Source organism: Beta vulgaris, chromosome 6 (assembly GCF_026745355.1).
Source record: "Beta vulgaris subsp. vulgaris cultivar EL10 chromosome 6, EL10.2, whole genome shotgun sequence".
In the NCBI taxonomy this organism is placed as follows: domain Eukaryota; kingdom Viridiplantae; phylum Streptophyta; class Magnoliopsida; order Caryophyllales; family Amaranthaceae; genus Beta; species Beta vulgaris.
The window spans coordinates 64557738-64580059 of NC_079207.1; the positions used below are offsets into that span (position 1 = coordinate 64557738).

General features: G+C 36.7%; 1 long non-coding RNA gene and 9 other non-coding genes across 21 annotated transcripts; 4 read left to right on the plus strand and 6 right to left on the minus strand.

Moving 5' to 3' along the window:
- Positions 1 to 670: 670 nt before the first annotated feature.
- Positions 671 to 22081, minus strand: LOC109135370 (uncharacterized). Of its 12 annotated transcripts, none has more exons than XR_008969734.1 (11): positions 21943 to 22067; positions 17900 to 18052; positions 12525 to 12626; positions 9812 to 9863; positions 9173 to 9735; positions 8356 to 8420; positions 5184 to 5278; positions 4943 to 5064; positions 4537 to 4646; positions 2642 to 4091; positions 671 to 1241 (listed from the first exon to the last, which is right to left on the minus strand). It is a non-coding gene; the product is annotated as an uncharacterized LOC109135370 (long non-coding RNA). The 12 variants fall into 12 exon arrangements; XR_008969729.1 differs by having other exon boundaries at positions 12525 to 12586; positions 21943 to 22066; XR_008969726.1 differs by having other exon boundaries at positions 9173 to 9367; positions 9603 to 9863; positions 12525 to 12586; positions 21943 to 22066.
- Positions 954 to 1069, plus strand: LOC125499281 (U5 spliceosomal RNA). Its single transcript, XR_007275995.1, has one exon. It is a non-coding gene; the product is annotated as a U5 spliceosomal RNA (small nuclear RNA).
- Positions 2669 to 2771, minus strand: LOC125499130 (U6 spliceosomal RNA). The gene has a single exon (XR_007275848.1). It is a non-coding gene; the product is annotated as a U6 spliceosomal RNA (small nuclear RNA).
- Positions 5541 to 5702, plus strand: LOC125499226 (U1 spliceosomal RNA). The gene has a single exon (XR_007275943.2). It is a non-coding gene; the product is annotated as a U1 spliceosomal RNA (small nuclear RNA).
- Positions 6790 to 6905, plus strand: LOC125499291 (U5 spliceosomal RNA). The gene has a single exon (XR_007276005.1). It is a non-coding gene; the product is annotated as a U5 spliceosomal RNA (small nuclear RNA).
- On the minus strand, positions 7794 to 7896 carry LOC125499128 (U6 spliceosomal RNA). Its single transcript, XR_007275847.1, has one exon. It is a non-coding gene; the product is annotated as a U6 spliceosomal RNA (small nuclear RNA).
- On the plus strand, positions 9595 to 9756 carry LOC125499215 (U1 spliceosomal RNA). Its single transcript, XR_007275932.1, has one exon. It is a non-coding gene; the product is annotated as a U1 spliceosomal RNA (small nuclear RNA).
- Positions 12307 to 12503, minus strand: LOC125499268 (U2 spliceosomal RNA). The gene has a single exon (XR_007275983.1). It is a non-coding gene; the product is annotated as a U2 spliceosomal RNA (small nuclear RNA).
- LOC125499259 (U2 spliceosomal RNA) lies at positions 15546 to 15742 on the minus strand. The gene has a single exon (XR_007275974.1). It is a non-coding gene; the product is annotated as a U2 spliceosomal RNA (small nuclear RNA).
- Positions 17346 to 17448, minus strand: LOC125499138 (U6 spliceosomal RNA). The gene has a single exon (XR_007275857.1). It is a non-coding gene; the product is annotated as a U6 spliceosomal RNA (small nuclear RNA).
- Positions 22082 to 22322: the final 241 nt, after the last annotated feature.

Genomic DNA, 22322 nt, shown 5'->3' on the forward strand with positions numbered 1-22322 from the left:
TTCTATCTGCATATCAAAGTTTTTCTTCTTTAAAAACATCCAATAAATTACAAATTTGTAATACATGGTTATAAAAATGAAATCTTCGGATGTGATGAGTAATTATTTGAACACCATGGGTTCAAGTCATATTACAAGCATATTGAGATTTGAGGTTGGTATTATTATTCCCATACCCTCCTCCATCAATGTGCCTGGTCTTATTTGGGTTAAGAGTTAAGACTACATGTCTACATCAATAGTAGCGGTAGGTTCAACATTGATTTTCATTACCAACCCTAAAAAAAAGAAAAACAATAGCATAATATAAAAGCTATGGAGTTAGTTACGAGTTATTGTACACTATCTTTATATTAGAGGTGATCATGGGCCGGGTTTGGTCGGGTCGCGTAAAAAAAAAAATAACACTTTGGTCGGGCCAGACCAGGCCAAATTTCGGGCTGAAATTTTGCGCCCAAACCCCGCTATTTCGGACAAAAGATAGACTAAAAAGTCGTTTCTGGCTTACCCAAAGGCAAAAAAAACCCAGGTCGAGCCCGACCGCGGCCCGAAAAAATCTGCCCAAAATCGGGCCGAACCAAAATGATCAGCTCTACTTCATATGTATGTCAAGTCACCAAAACCAGAGATATTGAGAAACACTTGGTATCTCTATACACGCAATACCAAGTTGGTAAATCACACAACTATATTGTCACGAATCCTTCTTCCTACTGATACATTTTTTTCCCATTTTATAGAAAATTATACCGACAACCAAATGCAACATACAAATGGCAATAACACAAGGATTCCCTTGGTTTTCCAGATACATAGTGTTGTATTCTAATACCAAAGATAAGTACAATATGGAACAATGGAACGATAGGATTGTCCCACATCAGACGAAGAAATTGTCCCACTAAGCATGATGAATAATAAAACTGAAGACACTTTTCAATGAAAAAGTACGCAGCCATGCAGTGAGCACAGAGCGAACTATTCTTTCGCCTTTTACTAAAGAATACCGTGTGCTCGCTGCATATAGTGGCATACGTTTATTTTTGGAGGGAGTTCCTTTATGGAACTTCCATTAACACCAGTATTGAATTTTCTTGCAATATGGAACAAAAATACAGTGACTGAAAAATACTGCATATTTCTTCAGCTTCGGTTTCTGTATGCTATCCTTGCACAAAGTGTGATAAACTCTTAAGCTTTTAAGCATCTCAATTCTCAGGATCTTTCCATCACCTACAAGGCTACAACATGTACAAGTTTTTAAATTGGTAAAAACAACCTATATCATCCATGACAACATGACTATCAAAGTTACTAAAGAATACCGTGTTGACCCATTTGATTAACGGTATTAAATGGGAGTAATGGTAATGGTTTACAGTACAAACTTGTAAAGGCATTCCCATGTTAACATTCATGGTAATGCTACTTTATTCCAAAATACCTATTTACTCCCTAAAAATTTCGTTACCATCCATTACCACTTGAGAAGGTGGTATTGGGTAGTAATGAAAATTTATGAAGGAAAACATATATTTTCACATAAAGTTTCATTACCACCTACTTAACATATTTATGCTAAAAAAGATTACCATTACACCATTTAGTACCACTAATCAAACGGGCCGTAGCTGCATACGTTTATTTTTGGAGGGGTTGCCTAAAAGGACCTTCCATTAATTCAAGTATAAAATCACTCTTCTAGACAGAGTTCCTAAACATGGTTTCCCTTTTTACACAAGGAAGTCTATTAAAATGGAAAAACAAATTTTCTCTGCTGGAAACTATCCCCACCCCTTAACAAACCATATGGAGGAAAATGGAAAAGCACTTTTTCCTCAGAAAACAACACTTTGTTTTGACAAACAAGGGGAGGGGGTTTTGCGAGGTCCTTTATGTGACCGATAAGTGTGGGTGGCTTCTTGGTAATCATTTGCAGAGGGTGGCAATGAAGAATATTTTTTTTTTGATACAACATAACAGGGGAATTGGAAAGAAAAAAACTTGTTGGAATTTCACTGTACTACTCTAGTGGTTGCAAAAGTAAATAAAATATCAAACAGAACAAAAACAGGTCACTAAAGGTGGGAATCTAGGGCATGTTCGGCGTGGTATAAAAGAAAAATAGGAGGTGCTTAGTTAGGTTGCAGTGTGGATAGCTTTTAGCAGTATACTAGTGTTTGAGCAGTGGTTGTCAAAAGTTAAAACGTGTAGCTCTTGGGGCAGTGGATGGCACATAAATTTTACATTAAAGTTATTTCCGAGTTATTGACTTATAAATGTAAACAACTACTCTGACGGCTTCGTTCAACGAATACCAATATTATACCCCAACAACTACACATTAACCACTAACACCTTCTAGCACAACTAACAAACACTCTCAGATCTAGCAGCTGCAACCTCACTATCATTGCCAAACACGCCCCAAGTATATCACCAGTGCTATCCAATACTTTTTTTTTGTTTGTGGTCTTGCCTTGTAACGAAGGAGGCAATATAAGAAGCTAAAAGGCTATAGTACTATTTCTCGATTTGTGTATGCCATCCTCGCATCAAAGGCTGAATAACATTCTCTCCTCAGTTCAATATCCCCCATATTCAAAAAGAAAAACAGATTGAAGAGGGATAAAAAGAGAACCTGCAGTAACGGGGCAAAAAAGGCCAAAAAAATTTGGACCATTTCTCGATTTGTGCGTGTCATCCTTGCGCAGGGGCCATGCTAATCTTCTCTGTATCGTTCCAATTTTATCAGATGTCTCCGAAGAGACAATCATATGCTGCAGCCTCTGTTAAATAAACTACGAAAAAGTTGCTGAAATGTTCAATGTGGGAGTTGTAGCAAAGAATCACAGAAACAGACTGCAAAGTGCAAACACAGGCTCGCAAACGTTAGATGTCTTCAGGCATGCTACACCAACATGGGCTAGATGCACCTTCAAACAAAATACCACTCTAAATAAGAGAACTCATAGCACATACACCAAGTTTAACCTACGTTACTCAGACACGAATCGAGTGTCTACTCGTATACGGGTGTCCAAGTGTCCGACTCGACTATTTTGTAGAAAAAAGACAAGTTTTTAGTTTAAAATGAAGTATACAAGTGAAGTGTCGTGTCGACACCCGATTATTGAGGTAAAGAAAGGTGTCCGAATAACATAGAGTTTAACACTAGATAAAACAGGGGGATGGTGGGAATATAGATGGCCCTGCAAAAATGAGGGTAAAAAATTTGAGACTGATTATTGGTAAATCATGGAGGTACAGGAAATCAAATCACCATGGTCCATTCTAACAAAAAGCAGTCTTCATAAGCCAAAATAGGAAAAGACAGCCAATCTAATTAGATACAGGCTCCTCCCTTCTCATTTATTATCTCTCTTAAGTAAGACTTTGTTCGGTTGGACAAAAACATTTTCTAATGCAGAACACAATTTAAAAGGAAGAATGTAAGGAATAAGGAGGAAAATTATGACATCCCTTTAGAAAGGAATATATTCTGAGACTTTCTGATCTGCCGTTGGTAAGATTAAGACTATGCAACTCCACAGCTATAGTTTATAGACATGATGTTTAAAAAGAACCTTGAATAAACCAAACGTACCTGGATCAGTTATCTCATAATGCAAGTCAAGCTTGCACAAGAGATACCACTTCTCATTTTAAACCTAAAAGTGACAGTGTCATACTGAAAATTGTGGGGGAGGACTCGAACTTAGGTAATCTCATAAAGCATCCCATGATCCTGCCAATAATTAACATGGCAACATACACTATACTGTCTATACACACATAGCACACCAACTTGTGAAATGAGAAAGATTATATCAGAAGTGGCAGTGTAAGTTTTAAGATTTTAAATGCAGAACCCCAAGATTGCATTACAAACTCCAAATCTAGAGTCTAGACTTAAAACCGATATGTCAGATACTGCACTTCTTAGTCAGCAAGACGCAAAAAGAAGGTTTTGTAATCTTACATACCTCTACTTTTCTGATAATTTCTTCCCCAACTGTGGATTTACTGTGCGAAATAGTTAGATAGAGTCAACATTACACGTGGGATGATCATTCAGATAGGAAAGTTTTCTGCAGAGTTTTAGAAAATAAATAAAGCCTGCAATTAGACATAAGCAGCAAGTAAAATCAGAGCACAGCAAAAGCAGGTGAATGCAGAAAATATTTCAGTGGCAATGAATTAAAAACTGAGCACCAGCCATAATAAACAAATCATTGTCAAGTATCAGCACAAGGTTAGTTAACTAGTACCTAGAAACAAAGAATCATCCACACTTGTGTACTTCTATAAGATTTACTCATATACAAACTGAACAGATCTTATGCAACAACTGCAAGATGCTTGTTTTTAAGCATACTAAAGCCTACAGCTCACAAGGCAAAACTAGTCTTGTTCTTTCACAACCAAATAAGATCTTGTTTTTTCAAAATGTAAGAAAAGACGCTGGCCAAGAGGCACCCAAATCTCAAGGAAAATAGACCAAAAGCTAAAAAACAAGTGAGGATATTATCTTACTTTTCGATTATGTCACCGATGGTGAAGATTCATACTGCACTAGGCATAAGATATGCAAGTCCGCAACAGCCTCAGAACAATCCATCACAGAAGCCAAAATCTTGAGATACCTAAGTGTCAGAGAATTGAAATATCAAGCACAAGATGTGAAAGCTGCAATTCAGATTGTAATAGTACTATCACAAACAATTCCTTTTTTCTAGACACTTTTCATTGCCACACAGCTCACTGAATGGAATTAATGTACATGCTTTGCTCAAAAACCAAAGCATGAAATCAAGTATCAACAACTCTTCTACTATAGTATTTGCAACAAGCTCAAGTCTGTAAACATATTTACAAATAACCAAATTCAACAAAGCCTTCAAATATAACCATGACCAACCGACCCGAGAACAGATCATACCTAGGGAGACGGCGCAACTGTGTTACATGTAATCTTGCCAAGTTGAAAAAAAACACAACCATCATGTCCTGGCAAAGCTAAGAGGCTGTCTCTAATGTACCATGACTCTTTGGAACCCTGTGCTATGATGCCAAAGTTTTAACTTTTGATTATGTCATTGCCAATAATCAGGAAACATTGGAAACATTTATGAGGATCGTACAGTAAAGAAGCTACAAAGATGTTTAGGTGACCATGTTACCTTAATTCAGCTCCAAAGCACCTTGTTGACTTTGTCACGTTCTTCAAGTGCTCTTAGCTATTTTCCCAGATGCATGACCAAGCTAACAAAGTGTTCTACAAAGAGAGAAAGACCGCACAATATGACACGTCCGGAGATGCTTCTGCTTAAGATATGAGAATCCATGGTTTAACTTTAATTTAGATGCAAGCTACATCAATTTCACCATCGAAGACTTTAGTACTTGATGGTTTGACCTTTACACAATTCCAAATTCGAAAATGTGTCCGGAGATTTAGTTACCATCCCACATCAATGAAGTTCAGAAATGTGAAGAGCAACATAGATATAAATTAAAGTCATGGAGTACTGGTAAACTTACTTACCTGGGCGGGGTCAATGGGCCATCAAGAAGGTTCATGGCCTAGGCAGGTAGCCTCCATTGCACTTTGCGAGGGATACTTGCCTAACATCTTCCCAATGTGGAAGAGTGTACGTCATAATTTGTGTTAGTGGGGGTCTGCGTTCGCGCAACCCCAAATCAATTTTATCTCAAAATTTTGAAACAATAAACTAATCAGAATTTTTAACTGTTGCAGAAGTTTCAATTGTTTGTTTGTGTTATTTTGAAGCTCCAAGGTTCTGATAGCTATCATTTCGAACTACACCGAATAAAACTATGCGACTCCGGGACTCATACACATTCTAGTATTCTACTCAAAGAACGGGTACCAAAATGGAAGGCATCGCTGAAGGAAATGATACATGCTCTGTCCAAATTTTCAACTTCCGTAGAAGAGTAATGCAACAAAGCTTAAGACTGTTTTACAAGATGAACAAGCAAGTATTATCTTTGCCCTTCGGTTAGATTGAAATGCAAACTCAGGCAGCAACAGTCCAAGAATATTTTGGACTGGTAGAAATAACCTACCATTCATGACTGTAACAGAGAAGCTAAAATTAGGTTGACTTATGCCAATATATCAATATATTCCTGTAGACATTCTTTGTACGATTCCCTTATTCAGTATATAATCACCCTAAAAGAATACCCTTACTGGAGAATCCTTGCACTCCAAATGAATTCCGAATCAAACATTGATTTCCCACAATCCCATTCACCAGGGTTCCTCCTCAAATGACACGGCATTTGGCTTCACCAATTTCATAGTTTTGTCAAGAACAGTGAGGGCTCATATGGCTTAATCTGTTGAGATGCTTAGTTGCTTATTGGTTAGCTATTTCTAGAAATTTATCAATTATGCAAAAAACTTAAAGAACACAAATGCAAATAACTAAAATGTGAGAATTAGTACAATTCCAAGTGACGGCCATCCACGTTGAATTCTTTTACCACATAAAAATATAAAACAATACAGCAGATCCAGTCATAGCCTGACTCAGGTAGAGCCGGCAAACATATGAACTTTGGATGTTATATAAGAGCCTAACAAAATATCCAGACAATCTGTAACATTAAGTTAAGAGGGAGTACTTCTGTGCTGTGGTCTTATGGTGGATAATAATTTCCTTATAGCCCTATCAAGGAACCCCACATCAGTCAGGTATAACGACCAAGCTAGAACTACAGTATAAATTCCTGTGCCTTTCATTGGTACATTCACGCAGCCATGCATTGAGCACAGAGCGAACTATTCTTTCGCCTTTTACTAAAGAATACCGTGTGCTCGCTGCATTCAGTGGCATACGTTTATTTTTGGAGGGAGTTCCTACTAGGAACTTCCATTAATTCAATAAGAAGATTTCATCTTTCTATTAGGAACTTCCATTAATTCAATGTGAAGATTTCAGCTAATTGTTTCAATGGAATCAATGATATATCAGTGAATATGATAAGTTCAATTTAATTTTTTATGTTAAGTAAGTGTTTTGTAAGTTAATTAAAGTAATCTTCTGTTTTCCTTTAAAAGGATATAAGATAACTACAGGTTTATTATTTTCCATTCCAAAAAAAAGGAATGCCAGATGATACATCCACCTCTCAGATGATGAAAGTTAATTTACAAATGACATCCCCCTTAAAAGAAAAAATCATATTAAAGCTTCACAGTCACCTAATTCGGAAAACATTAGAATCCTTTTCTAGTGCTAAATTAGAACTACCTACTCTGATAACTCTTCGAGATTGAGAAAAGCTTCCAATTGGGGATAACTAGTAAACCAATGAGACAACTTTTCTGAGTGTCCGAACTGTCCAAATACCGCCTTCGTTTATCTTTGGAGGAAGAAATCCTCAAAGGAGCTTGCATCAATAAAATTAAAAGCTTCGATGATGTGTAGTTGTTTTTGAATGATCTCGATCTCTAGAAAAAGAAGTTTAAAGTTAGGCTATGTTCAGGTGAGAGGACAATAATTTCTCCAACTGGTGATTTTTCATCCATCACTTACGAAAGATTCTCATCCTTTTTTCAGTAATGTATGTGTGAAAAGATAGAAAATGTAATACATCACCAAGGCTATCTAAAGGTCGAATAAGTCTGTCATGTCCTCAGATTTCAGAATGCTTCAGATTAGAACAGAAAATGCTGGAGAAGAAAATCTGCTAGATGGGGAAAATTTGCCAAAAAAGGTTGGAGAAAAAAATCTGCTAGATGGGGAAAAATTTGCCAAAAAAATTTGGACCATTTCTCGATTTGTGCGTGTCATCCTTGCGCAGGGGCCATGCTAATCTTCTCTGTATCGTTCCAATTTTATCAGATGTCTCCGAAGAGACAATTTAATGTTGCACCCTCTAGCTTATAAACTAATAGCTAGTTTGTTAAATCACCAATGTGGGACTCTTAGGTTTTAAACCTCAGACTGTACTAGCACGAACATGGGATTGATGCAAATGTTGGCAGCCAACCTTGCAAACAAAACACCATTGGAAAGAAGCCTAATATCTCAACCAGCTTTGATTAGACAGTTTAGATGATCAGGTTACTCCACATTAGATTCAGCTTGTCCCTTTTCATTCAATTTTTACCCAACTTTTTAAGTAAATTACTCACTGAGAACTTCCAAAATGATATTTCGAGAATTTTCTGATCTGCAGCTAACTTGCTATGGGTAACTTTAAGACTATGCAACCCACTCTTGTGACATAAGATATTTAACTGGTAAGACGGATACTACACTTGATGGTAGCCAACAAGACCAATAAAGAATAAGTATGCTTTTTAATCTTACATACCTCTCTTTTTCTGGTCATTCCAGCCTCAACAGCGGGTTTCCTATGTGTGATAGAGTCAACATCAGCTGCATGGAATGATCACTTTAAACAGGAAATTTTCCTACAGAATTTCAGAAGAAATACAAAGCCTGCTATAGACATAAGCATAAAGCAGCAACTAGAATCAGAGAACAGCAGAAGTGGGTGAGGGGTGAAAATATTCTAACGGCGTCAATCACAGAGATTCTACAACTAAACACTGTCAGATGTATTTTAGGCAAATATATATCTTATTAGATACATTTCGGACAACAACAATTAGCATAATGCAACACAGAAAGCAACAAAGTAAGGAATAAGGATCCTTTATCTCCTTCATGAAGTAAAATATCAAAGTAGTTGGATGGAACAAAACTACCAAAGCATGTGACATTATATTGCAACTGAGCACCACCCAAAAATGATCAACTAATTGTCAAGCACTAGCACAAAGTTAGTTAACCTAGACCAGCGTCATCTTTAACAAAATGCAGAAGACTGCTATGAGCTAAAGTGTGGTTTGCGTCTGATTTGTGCAGAGCTGAGACAACAACTAAAAATCAATTGAGAAAACAAAGAAGAGTGAAACATGAACACAAGGACTTACATGGTTTTACTCTACGGGGGGGGGGGGGGATGGAGAGGTTGTTTCATTTCAATGGAGGAACACAAGACATATACAAAGGTTGAATTTCCTATATAATGTTTTATTAATATCCCCAAGAAACCCTCAAATTATTCCCCTAAGAAACAGACAATAAACTTCATGGAATTGAAGGACAAGAAAACTGAAACGCACTTTGGTCTTCGGTTGCTCTTCGAGGCTATCAGGTGTTGCTTTCCACGCAACTCTTTCACACCCAAAAAACTGGATTTCTTGTGGGCTTCAAGCAAACATAAAGATAACCATGTTACCTTGATTCAACTCTAAAGCACCACGTTGACTTCGTTACGTACTTCAAGTGTTCTTAGATTTCTCCTGAGTGCAAGTGCCCTGGAAAGAGAGCAAGACAGCATGACATGAGAAATTAGGATATGTTTCTACCGTGACACTATATCACAGGGTGAGAACTTAAGATGCTAGCTACTTCATTGTCACCATCAGAGACTTTGATACTTATGATTTGACCTCTACATTCCACGTTCCGTCCCACATCAATGACAATCAGTAATGGGAAGAACAAAATAGATATAAATTCAAAGCATGGATCATTGGCAAATTTACTTACCTGGGCGGGGTCAATGGGACATCAAGAAGGCTCATGGCCTAGGCAGGTAGCCTCCATTGCACTTTCGGAGGGATGCCTGCCTAACATCTTCCCAACGAGGAAGAGTGTACGTCATAATTTGTGTTAGTGGGGTCTGCGTTCGCGCAACCCCTAATCAATTTTATCTCCAAACATATCAATAAAATCAACTAGTCAATTCTATAAGTTACCTGAGTTCCTTGCTTCTGCACTTGCACTTTTTTGGATATGAAACATTCAATGCTGTGAAGAAAAGTAAGTTCCATTTGAATAACATAGTCTATGCATACTGTGATTGGATATTAACTTCAAGATTCTAGTGACTTTTATAGTGAACATTAGATATGCAAATCGGTAATACAGGTTGTACTGTTATATAAGGCAAGACATGGGGGACACCAAAAAAAAAAAAAAGAAATAAAAGAAGAAAAGAAAAGAAAATAACAAACTGTTTCATTTGAATGGAAAAGGGGGGAAGTAAGACATTTAAATTGAACATTAGTTGTTTGAGAAAGAAAACTATAAAAACAGTTTTTTACCCAATTAATTTTATTTTTACTTCATTTGTTATCACACATCATCGCACGCATTGCGTGCATGTAAGACTAGTACAATCTACTCAAAGACAGGTCACCAATATAGAAGGCGAGAGCTGACCTTAATGAAATGATACATGCTCTGTTCAAAAAATAGAAAAAAGTTTTTCAATTCTTGTGCAAGAGTAAACTGAACATATTCAAGTCTGTTTTAGAAGATGAACAAGCGAGTGTTATCTTTGCCCTTGGATTGGCTTGATGTGTAAATCCCTGTAGCAATTATCCGATGTGGGGCTGGAAATTTTATAACATATCACTAAGCCACATACTGAATCAGATGTACCCAATGCTATGGACACAGTAGATGCCAAAATAATGAATTAGACCAGCAGAAAATAAAAAACACTTGTAAAGCCAACAAGTATCAGAGATCCACGGTGACAAAACAAGCCAGACAGCCTCTTAATTGCTTCCCTCATAACCCCCACTATTCATTTAAATCCCTTTATCAGCTGAGAATTTTACACTTACATCTCGACTCAAAGTGCTGTGTATACTCTAGTATATTGCGAACGATTTTGATATCATTTGTGATAGATATTAACTAAAAACCATTATAATCGAATGGGATGTTTAGCGAAACTCTATTTTTATCAACTATCACCAATAGTGAAGGATTCAGTATTGACCTATTTTGAGGTCAAGACATCAGAGAGTTTTGGCAGATGTTGCACCAAACCCAGTTCATGATCAACCTAAATCACCAAATTCCTGATTGTTTTGAAAACATGACACAATCACACAACCAAGCAGTCTGAAAATCCCCTAAAATCTTTGTCAGCAAATCTGATCCAATTTTATTTAATGTCATTAGCATCTCTGTAACTTGTATTAAGAAGTCCAAGTAGCATGTATACTACTGAACTTCTATACATCACCCCACAATTACTAAAAATCGCCCCAAAAAAAAATTAAAATTACATTTATAACCTCTCTCTTTTTTTCCTTAAATCACCACCACCATCCCCTCCCTTGCCTGGCTGCCACCACCTTCACCGTGTGTATGCTATTTGTTGGTTATTACTTGTTAGTTTTTTGTAGTGTAGTTTATGGGTGATTATTGTCCTGACATCTAAGTATAACATTTAGGCCACTGTATTGACTTTTATTAGAAGGTTAATTAGTTATCATTGACCTTGACAGTTGCCCTTGAAAGGGCTACGAACTCGAAACATTCAGTGGATGAGGATAAGGAGGAAAGAGATGCCACAAATCCAAGTCTAAAGTCAAACATTCTAGAGTCTGTTGCTTATCAGATTACCCAACTAGCTCTTCCTACAACCACGACTGCATGTAACCTCCATTGAAATTACCACCTCACTCCACCAACCACTCTCACTCCACCACTTCCTTCGTCGCACAGAACCACCACCACTTTCGCACAGAACCATTGCACAGAAAACTGAATTTTTTTTAAAAACGCTAACGTCCGGCCAGGACGTTCTCCCCATGGTTCGAACGTCCGGCCAGGACGATCGCCCCATGGCCAGAACGTCCTGGCCATACGTTAGAACCATGGGGCGATCGTCCTGGCCGGACGTTCGAACCATGGGGAGAACGTCCTGGCCGGACGTTCGCGTTTTAAAAAAAAATTCAGTTTTCTTGCCACTGCCATGACGAGCCTGTCCACAAGATATATTTTCAAGCAAAGTGCCAGGCATATCCAAGCATAGAAAGTGACATATTTTACTCATTAATATAGACTTGAATATTTACCACTCCATATAAATGCTTCCAAGGTTCGTTAAAGCTTGAGGGTGATGAGGCTGTAGTGAAAGACATTGCTTAACAAAAAGAATGTTCAAAATATTAGATAACAAGCTATATAAGAATGACCCAAATGTTCGCATTTAAATAAAAAAAAATCAGTTTTCTTTTGCGTGGATGGTTGTAGGTGGTGGGGGTGGTAGGTGGTGTAGAAAAGAGGAGAGGGTAAAAGGATAGTGGTGGGGGTGGTGGGTGGTGGAAAAGAAAAAAGGATAAAATTGTCTATAAAAATATATTTGGACGATTTTAAGTAATTTCAAGGCGATGTTTAAAAATCCTCTGTATACTAATCCAAGTAACGTAAATTTCAATATAATGTTTTGTTGGGATGTGCCTGGCCCGTGCAGTAGTGCAACACATGGGCGACACTTGCGAATCCCAATAGCAAGCTATTGTGGTGGATCCACCCCCTAAAAAAATAAATTTAATATCGTTGTGGGTCAATGACCCACGTATCAGATATTAAACTGATAAGAACAGATACTACACTTGATCTTAGCCAAAAGGCCGAGAAAGGTATGATTTGCTTAGTCTCAGGTACCTCTTTTTATTTACTTGTCGCTTTGGCCAAATCCTTCATCTTTCCAATGTGGTACCACCAAACTGAAAAATTTATCAATAGCTAACTGAAGGAAGATACAGTCTGCAATAAGACAAATAGACAAATAGACAAACAGATATAAATCTGCTGCAAAACAGAAAGTGAGGTAGATAAGTTATCAATGGCATCACATTTATCTTTGAACTAATTTCATTCTTGCACATCAATTATGTTTATTCAACTTTTACTAGATGAGTATATTTCAGATAGCCCAAAATCAAAAGACACGTGTTGATAGTGGATTATGGTGTGCTTAAAGAGCAATGCTAGGGGAAGGGACTCAAGGGAGGCTAAGGAAACAGAAGGTATGTGAAGGAAGGAGAAGGGAGAAGGGAGAAGGAGTTTGTGTTTTCCCTAACAATTATAACAATTTTTGAAGGATTCTGGTTTGCTATTTGGATCCTTTTGTTTCTGTCCCTATCTCTTCGTCCATCAATATAAAGGAAATTGATTGATCAGTGTCCCTTCCCTTCGTTTATCCAAACACATTGCTAAGGAGCCTCTCTTTTCTTCGTTCTTAAAAAAAGCAACATCAGATGGAAGTAGAAATATCAGGGGAAGAAAAAGGATATGTTGCCATGCACTTGAACGGTTGAACCATGATGAATTCATCACAGCTAAAGAGGTACATATCCCATAAAAGGAAAAAGTCTTGCAAACAAGTGATAGAAATAACGAAAGCATGTCCAAAACTTGATGCTAATCTTTGATTTGGCTAAGTTTGATGGCTTCTTAAGGACAATAAGAAAATCTCTGAATGACCAGACAAATCTCTACAAGCACACTTCTCAACTCTGTAATGCATAAAAGTTATGTTCTTACTAGATAAATAGTCCAATAAGATTGTAACACAGCTTACTCAAAGCAAATACTTGATTTCCCATCATATATATGCCATAAGGCCATCTTATAAGTGAAGTAACCCAAGAGTAAGGATATGTCTCTATTTCTAGTCAGTGCAATACTGGGAGATGTCTCCTACATAATGAGGAACTGCAAGCTGAAGCAGCATGATGTTACACAGTCCTGTTGTCTCATCCAAAATAAGTAAGTCCTACTAGCAACAATATGTAACCAAAAAAAACTCTTTAATCGGCTACTGCGAGACAATATATTTGAAATTTTTTCATCTAAGACAACCAACAGCAATAACATAAAAGAATGTTACAATCCAATTAAGAGAGAGGTCAAAATCTGCATGACTCTTAGAAACTAGAGAGTAAACTGTAATATGAAACTGACAGGTTTTCACCAAGGACAGAGGAGTTTTAAATTTCTACCGGACTAATTATATTGCCAGCCACTATGTACATGAGACAAGAACAGCCTTGAAATTGACCCCCAAGGAACGGAAGTACGGAACCAAGTAGACGGCATGAAGGCAATTTTATCCCATAAAAATTAGTTGGTAACAAACTCTACACTAGCTACCAAAACATTGACCTTATTCCGTTCCAACTTCATGGCACATATACTAACATGGGAACAAATGTTACAAGGCTTATTCCACCTAATCGAATGGAAAAACTTGCACGTGCATCGAACAAGAGGGTGTTGAGTAATGTAATGTTTTGATGACTGCAAACAATTGTAATTATCAAGCAAACTTGTGTATTCATATGTGCACCTTAGAATTAATGAACATGAGCAATGTTGATATGATGGAACGTGTGAGCATGGAACAAAAGGTTTGATGGTGCAATATGTGGCTGATGGATGGTGGCTGCTGACATAAACTTGAGCAGGTGCTGACATAAACTTGGGCAGGTGCTGACATAAACTTGGGCAGGTGCTGACATAGATTTCATGGAAGAAATGGTCAGACTAAAAGCAAGGAACTTGTTCTAATGGTTTGGAAGGAATCTGTGTACAGTGCAGGTCGAACTAAATGAATATATTGACACGGAGTGAACTAGATTTTGCAGTGCACTGTAGTTTTATGTTGAGTCATGCATCATAGTGAACCTACATAGCATTCTAGTTGAAATTAGCTAGGATAAATTTGTTTAAAAGTCCTGCATGATGAAGATTCATTGTGTAGGTCATAATGCTAGTATTCCATTTCTAGGAGTTTTGCATTGTCTTTTGTGAAAAGAAATATTTATCTAGCAAATGTAATTTTCTTTACGATAAAACTATAGGTGCACACTAGAGCACAAGCTTGTATGAGTACATATTTTGGAGTCTAAGCATTTCCGTGACACAGCATTTTGCATTCATGTCATTAAGGCCACTTACTCCAACATGAAAAGAGGAAGTTCCATTTTATATGAGGTGTTAGGTTAGGTTTGTACCATTATGCTAATTGGAGAAGCAATCATGTAAACTGATTATAATCTCTTAGCGTTAATAGAAGACCTGGAGGCTGGAGTTCACTCAAACAATTAAGAGCACACTAAGGGGGCCAAGGGCATGCCTAGATCAAAGGTAATAGGAAAAAAATCATAAAGAAAGTGAGGGTGCACAGAGGTGGTGGTAGTCTGGCAGATAGAATGAAGCAATGATTGTGTAAGGAGGAACGGGAAAATTATTACTTTCATTTTGGGTGTAATAGATACCCACCACCCCCTAGGATAATGCATTACCCCAAAATGAGGGTAACAGCTTCCTTTAGCCTCCCTCTTCCTCGCATTATCACTACCTTGGTCCAATTTAACACGGTCTATATACTCATCTATATTCTCTCAATTTTGTCTTCATTATTACCCCCTAAATTCATCATCCGCATTCCCCAATCCAAGCATGCTGAAGTAAATGCGGAACTAAGTTGGCTTAGAGGAAAGACACACAATTTGAGGCTTAGAGGTAAAGCCTGGTGACTTGTCAAAGATGAATAACTCAGGAAGACATCACATTTTATTTTCAGTAAAATAACTCAGGAAGATGAATAACTCGGGAAGACATCTTATTTTGAGTAATTCATGTGATGTTGCCTTAATCAATTTCTATATAAATGTTTTGTTGGGATGTGCCTGGCCCGTGCAGTAGTGCAACGCATGGGCGACACTTAAGAATCCCAGTAGCAAGCTACTGTGATGGATTCTCCCCCTTAAAAAATAAATTTAATATCGTTGTGGGTCAATGACCCACGTATCAGATATTAAACTGATAAGAACAGATACTACACTTGATCTTAGCCAAAAGGCCGAGAAAGGTATGAGTATTCACAATTAAGAAACCTATATTTATGTCTTGACTTGTGATGGGCTCATTGTTTCCCAGTTCATGTGGGACATCATGAATAATAAGATTTTGGGATATACAGCAATACAGCATAATACAGGAAGAGACACTTTTAGGTGCTACTTTGTGTTTTCAATTATCATGTGCAGTCAGTTGTGCATTCATAAAAACAGAGGAGACAAGAGATTTAATACTAATACTATTGATCTTTGGCTGTAGCAGAGATTCAGGAGCCTGATTACTCGTGCTCCTCGTTTGTAAGTGACAATCAATTCTCGTTAAAAAGTGCGTATTTGGCCTTGTTTGACTACTCCACAACCGACCACCTGAACATTTGGAGGAACCCATTCCCACCTAAACTTAGATTCTTTCTATGGCTTTTGTGGAAAAATAGGTTGCCAACAAGAAAGATGTTGTGGGTTAGAAAGATTGTACCCTCCCCAGTTTGTCCCATGTGTAATAGGCAAGATGAGTCCTCGTATCATGTAATCAAGGACTGTGACCATGCTAAGTGTGTCTGGGAGTGTGCTGCACCTCCACTTGTGTGGAAGGACAATGATCATGAGTGGCTAAGAGAGAATGTCATGTGCTATGAAGAGAGTCAGATCATTGGTTGGGCGACTTTATTCCCGTTCATTTGTTATGAAATTTGGCAAAACCGAAACTTGTTTATTTTTGAAAAACAAAATGTTCCGCAACTGCAACTCACCCTTAGAAAAGCTATCTATGCAGCTCGTGATTTCCTTGCATCTTATAAAATTGTTAATATGGAACCAACACAACCTGAACACAGTATTTTTAGAGATCCTACTTGTTTCTACATTCACGTTGATGCCTCCTTTCTTACCAAGAGTTTTTTAACGGGTATTGCAGGAGTTTTACACAACCATAAAGGAGAATGGCTGGGGGGGTTTCAAAAATCCATATATGCTAAAGACGTCCTAATGGCTGAGCTCTTAGCTATCCTGGAGGGACTACAGTTTGCGCATAAGGTATGCCTCAACAATATCACCACTATTTCCGACAACAAGCAGGTGATTACTTTGATGAACATGGTATATATTGGCCGAGATTTTTACTGTCATGTTTTAAATGAATGCAGGGAGTGGCAAAAGAGGTTTCAAACTTTCCAGTTCGTATTCGCGAGGCGGGAGCATAATAGGGTGGCAAATGAAATGGCTAAAGATTGTAGGAAGAATGCTTGTATGCTTAATGAAACTAGAGACATTATCATTATGCCTAGTTTTTGTGAAACATTTGTGGATCTTGATTGTATGAGGCTATTTCATGGCCAAGACTGATTTGTAATAGGGTGGCAGATGAAATGGCTAAAGATTGTAGGAAGAATGCTTGTATGCTTAATGAAACTAGAGACATTCTCATTATGCCTAGTTTTTGTGAAACATTTGTGGATCTTGATTGTATGAGGCTATTTCATGGCCAAGACTGATTTGTAATTTATGTCAATGCACTACCCTTTTCACCAACAAAAAACAAAAGCAAGAACAGGAAATTGACTTACGTGCAACGATTTTTGCCATCACAGAAACAGAGGAGACAAGAGAATTAGTTGAACCACAAAATATGGACTATTTCTCGATTTGTGCGTGTCATCCTTGCGCAGGGGCCATGCTAATCTTAGCTGTATTGTTCCAATTTTTTCAGATGTCTTCGAAGAGACAACCTTACACTGAAGCCAAATAATATAAAGAGCACAATAGGTCCATGAACTTTCAATGTGAGATCATCTTACAGTGGTCCAAACGTACTCACAAGTCACAACTATATATATCTCCAGTAACCTAATAACTTGTAAAAGCTCAAATAATCTCAGGTCACCAAAAGGCACATATCCCATCCGAGCATCCTCTCTTCTCAGTTAACTTCTTAGCAACTTAACTGAGTACACTACTGACTGAAAATTACTACCAGAAAAAACTGTGACAACTCTCTGATATGTCACCAATTAGCAAGGATACCTTCATGAAGCTTTCACAATTATAGTGATGAGTTCAGATTTTCAGTACTTAACAAACTAATTCACAACATATAAGCTACATACATCATGAGCGAAAAACGAAATAAGAAAACTAGTCTGGAATTATACCAAAAAAACATAGGCAAAAGAATACCTGCTGAAAGGCAGAATAGATTATCATGACATCATGTTGATCAGTGATTTCTTGCATAGTTTCATATACTTATTTATCAGTATTGTCTCCACATCCCGTCTACAGTCTTCTCTTCGGATTTTGACTTAATGGGTCGACCCTGTCCTCCTGTTCCTTAAGGTTCTACCATGTGTATGCCAGATAGCTAGAGCTAAGAAGCACAACGGCTCATAAAAAAATAGAAGACTACAAAATCTGCTCTTAGGACAATGTTATCAGTTGGAAGAAACAAAGTAAAACATGAACACTGGTATTAACACAAGATTATTTGCCATGGAAACTGTATATCAACATAAAGAAGCGCGGGAATCTTTGGTAAAATACCTAGATAAGGAGGTGTCTTACTCTTACATCCATTTACATAACCTATAAGTCTGTAACACATTAAATAGAGCTGATCAAGCAACTCAAACTAATCCTTAATAGGGCAAGTCTCATGGTTTCTTAAGCATAAGAACAGGCAAAATCTCTAAAAGGCACACTTTTAATCCTGTGTTTCTCAATTTCATACATTTAATGAAACAATGGTTAGAATACAAAATACATATTTTCTAGAGATAATGGAAGGCTGGAATGTTGTTGTCTCAAGTTAAGAACAATGGTAGCTCATATATATCTAATCTTCGTACCTTGACTCCACAAGCACTACATCGTCACTAAGCTTCCTAGAACCTCCCAACAGGCTCCATATATATACCCAAGACCCAATGATTAAGTACCTCAGTTAGAAAGCTCATCTCTTTTGTATTCGTTCTTTGGTTTCTACACAACACTTTCTGCTATGTTTTGTGATGGATTACTGACTGAAAATTACTACCAGAAAATACTGTGACAACTCTCTGATATGTCACCAATTAGCAAGGGATACCTTCATGAAGCTTTCACAGTTATAGTGATGAAGTTCAGATTTTCAGTACTTAACAAACTAATTCGCAACATATAAGCTACATACAGCATAAGCGAAGAAGTACAACGGTAGGCACACTTTTCATCCCGTGTTTCTCAATTTCATACATTTAATGAAACAATGGTTAGAATACAAAATACATTTTTTCAAGAGATAATGGAAGGCTGGAATGTTGTTGTCTCAGGTTAAGAACAATGGTAGCTCACAATGTTGTTAAAATCGAGATTCTAGTTTGAATCGAAAACAACCTTTAGAATCGAATCGTAAAATCGAATCGTAGAATCGTAAGATTCTACAAACATGTATCATTAAGATATTGCACTCAATCTTCATTGAACATGCTAAAATTATAAGTTAAAAGACCTAAAAATTGGAAAAAAAATAGTTGTTTACCCACAATATTGGCAATAACTAACAATATATATCTCTTATTTTCTTTATTAGCATGATTTAAACTTGCGAGGTTTTCGCTAGTCAACAGAAATGTATAGAATCGTTTAGAATCGCGAATCGAATCGTCTACCGTATTTTGAATCGTAAAATCGTAAGATTTTAAGATTTGAATCACGATTTTAATAACTTTGAGCTCATATATATCTAATCCTCGTACCTTGACTCCACAAGCCCTACATCGTCACTAAGCTTCCTATAACGTCCCGACAGGCTCCACATATATACCCAAGACCCAATGATTAAGTACCTCAGTTAGAAAGCTCATCTCTTTTGTATTCGTTCTTTGGTTTCTAAACAACACTTTCTGCTATGTTTTGTGATGGATTTTAGATTGTACTTTCTTCAGACATTGTATAAAACACAGAAGGAGAATATTTTGCCTGAGCTGATGTTTTCAGTATTGCAGATTTGCTGGTTAAAGTTAAACAAAATTTCCTCCTGCTATTCTAGATATTTGATATTTCACTTACCTCGCACTTTCACATAGAACGACTTCTATGAAGATTTAAGGTAGAAGATATAGGACGTCCTATAAGTTCCTGGTTTGCACTGCTTCAGTTATCTCACACTTCTGCTCAGATTTAGAACATCCTCAACAAAGTAATCCTACTACTCAGAACACATATGAAAGGAGTGAACTGAGGTCCTCGAGTGACTAAACAAACTTATATCAGGTTTCATATAAAATGTCAGCAACCCATTTGTATGTGAGCATATCAGCAACAGATTCCCTATCTGGCTATTTCCTAATACAGCAAAGTACAACTAGCTCAAGTATAGTTCCTTTCCTTGTATATATAGGTAAAAGAGTTTATTTCACATTGTACTCTGTGTCTCTGCCAGTCGCCTATAAATATTGCAAAACAACTGAGCCCTAGCCAAGGTCTCGAGGACTCTTTCATAATCTAAAATGGTTAGATTGTGAGTCCTTCCTTTTCATCCCTTAAGCTTCACAAAACCGACTAGATACCCTGGAATTTCATCTTTTTGATAGTTGAAACTCATTCTTATAGAATCCTATGGAAACTTTTGCACTACAAAAGGACATCCTTTCTTTGAAAGGAATTTTGGCCTATATAACACCAACTATAGGTTTTGTACATGGAGCAACACGAACTAGAGCCACTGGACTCCACAACACTAACTGTAAAAATGAGAGGGAGTTAGTGTTGTAGACTCCACTCGCTTTAGTTCGTACGGCTGCTTGCGCCCAAAGACGAAAATGATAGTTGGTGTCATAGAAGCTTGAACGAAGAGTAACATGGTTTTCTCCGTCAATAAAAAGAAGCTGCTAATTGTTTTTATATCAATTGCAACGTCTTGACTTTCACGCTTGTCAATGCACTATATCGTTTAGTAACGTCTTCAATTAAATATTTGTAAAAGTTACAAAAAATTTACATTTATCAATATACATCAAATAAATACATCATCTTACCTAATCTATTTTGTTCTATGTGGAGAAAGGGTGAAAATGACACAAGTATTACAAGGATTTTATTTTAGCAAAATCATGCCCTATTTTGTATGAAGGAAAGTCATTAGGACGATGTAACTATGCTCTATGCAGGTATGTCAAAACTAATTTTGGAAGGCATGGGTAGTAAAAATCTAGAAAAAGGCTAATATATTTTGTGCAAGATAATTGTATCCATGTTCATAATTATCCTAAAATAGTAACTTTCGTGTTGTAACTTGTACATATAACATAAGGTCAAAGCTCGCCCAACGCTTATCCTTTTTTTTTCCCTTCAAAGTTTTAGTGTATTTGGAAACGAAAAACTTAAATATAGAAAAAGGAAAGGAAGTTTGCACTATTTTGTTGTTAGTTTTTCTATTTTGTTGTTAGTTTTCCAAATAAACACGACCAAAATAAGTATGACTAGTTTTAAATTCATTATACAACCTATAGCATATGACTTTTTGCCATACCGCGATAACCGAATGGGCCCTAAACTAGTCGGCTTTTCACTCGCTTTACAATTTCGATACGAAAATCAAATGTCAACAATTTCAACACTTGAAACCCAACCCCACCCCCGACCCCAAACACCCACCCACCCTAGAATTACTTCTATATCAATTAAACATTAGCATCATATTCAACCTCGAACATTTTAACAGAACATTAATCATCCTCGAAGGGAAGGATATATTCTTAAGTTTTTTTAAAAAAAAAGAGCTTTCAATTATATTTATCCAAAAAAATCTGTTGTTTCCTTTAGCCAATTGGTATAAGGGGATTCTTTAATTAAACAATCAAAACAAAATATATAATAAGAAATAGTAGTAGAACTATACTATTACTGAAGGTTACAATAAAATAATATTGAATGACATTAAATATGAAGTTATTGTGAATATTTTTGAGATACTATAAATTCGCCATATTTTAATGTCAAGTCAATATAACAATATTATCTACTCAAACAGGTAATTATATGTTACAAAATAATTAGAGTTAATTACAAAATGTAGTAACAAAATGTAGTAACGAATATAGATAATTCTCATCAGAAAAACAAAACTATACTAAAAACAAAAACAAATAATTGAATAATTGAAAAAAAATACAAGAAAAAGAAAAAATTAAAATAGAAGGCAATAACATAACACAATTGTTAGAGAAAAATAGATAATTTACCTCAAATAAAATGTTGTTGATATGTGAAAATGAGGGATTGTGGAAGATAAAGCGAGAGTTAACCCAACTCTTGTTTATCTTTTCAACAAGGAAGAAATCATTTACATCAGTCAGCAAGTAAAATAAGCTGACGTATCTAATACGATTATAAAGTACTATGTGATCAAGGTTCAAGACTCAAGGCAAAGCAATTTCGTACAAATATGTTGGCACCAAGCTTTTGAGGTAGCTTTTAGTATTATGATTCGGTTATAATACTTAAGAAAAAATGGAGTGTTTGGTTAAGGCCTTGTTTGGCAAAAGTAGTTGTTGGGTAGTTGTTGGTTGTTAGCTATTAGCGGTTCGAGTAGCTGTTTTTAGTGATATAAGTAGTTTTTAGT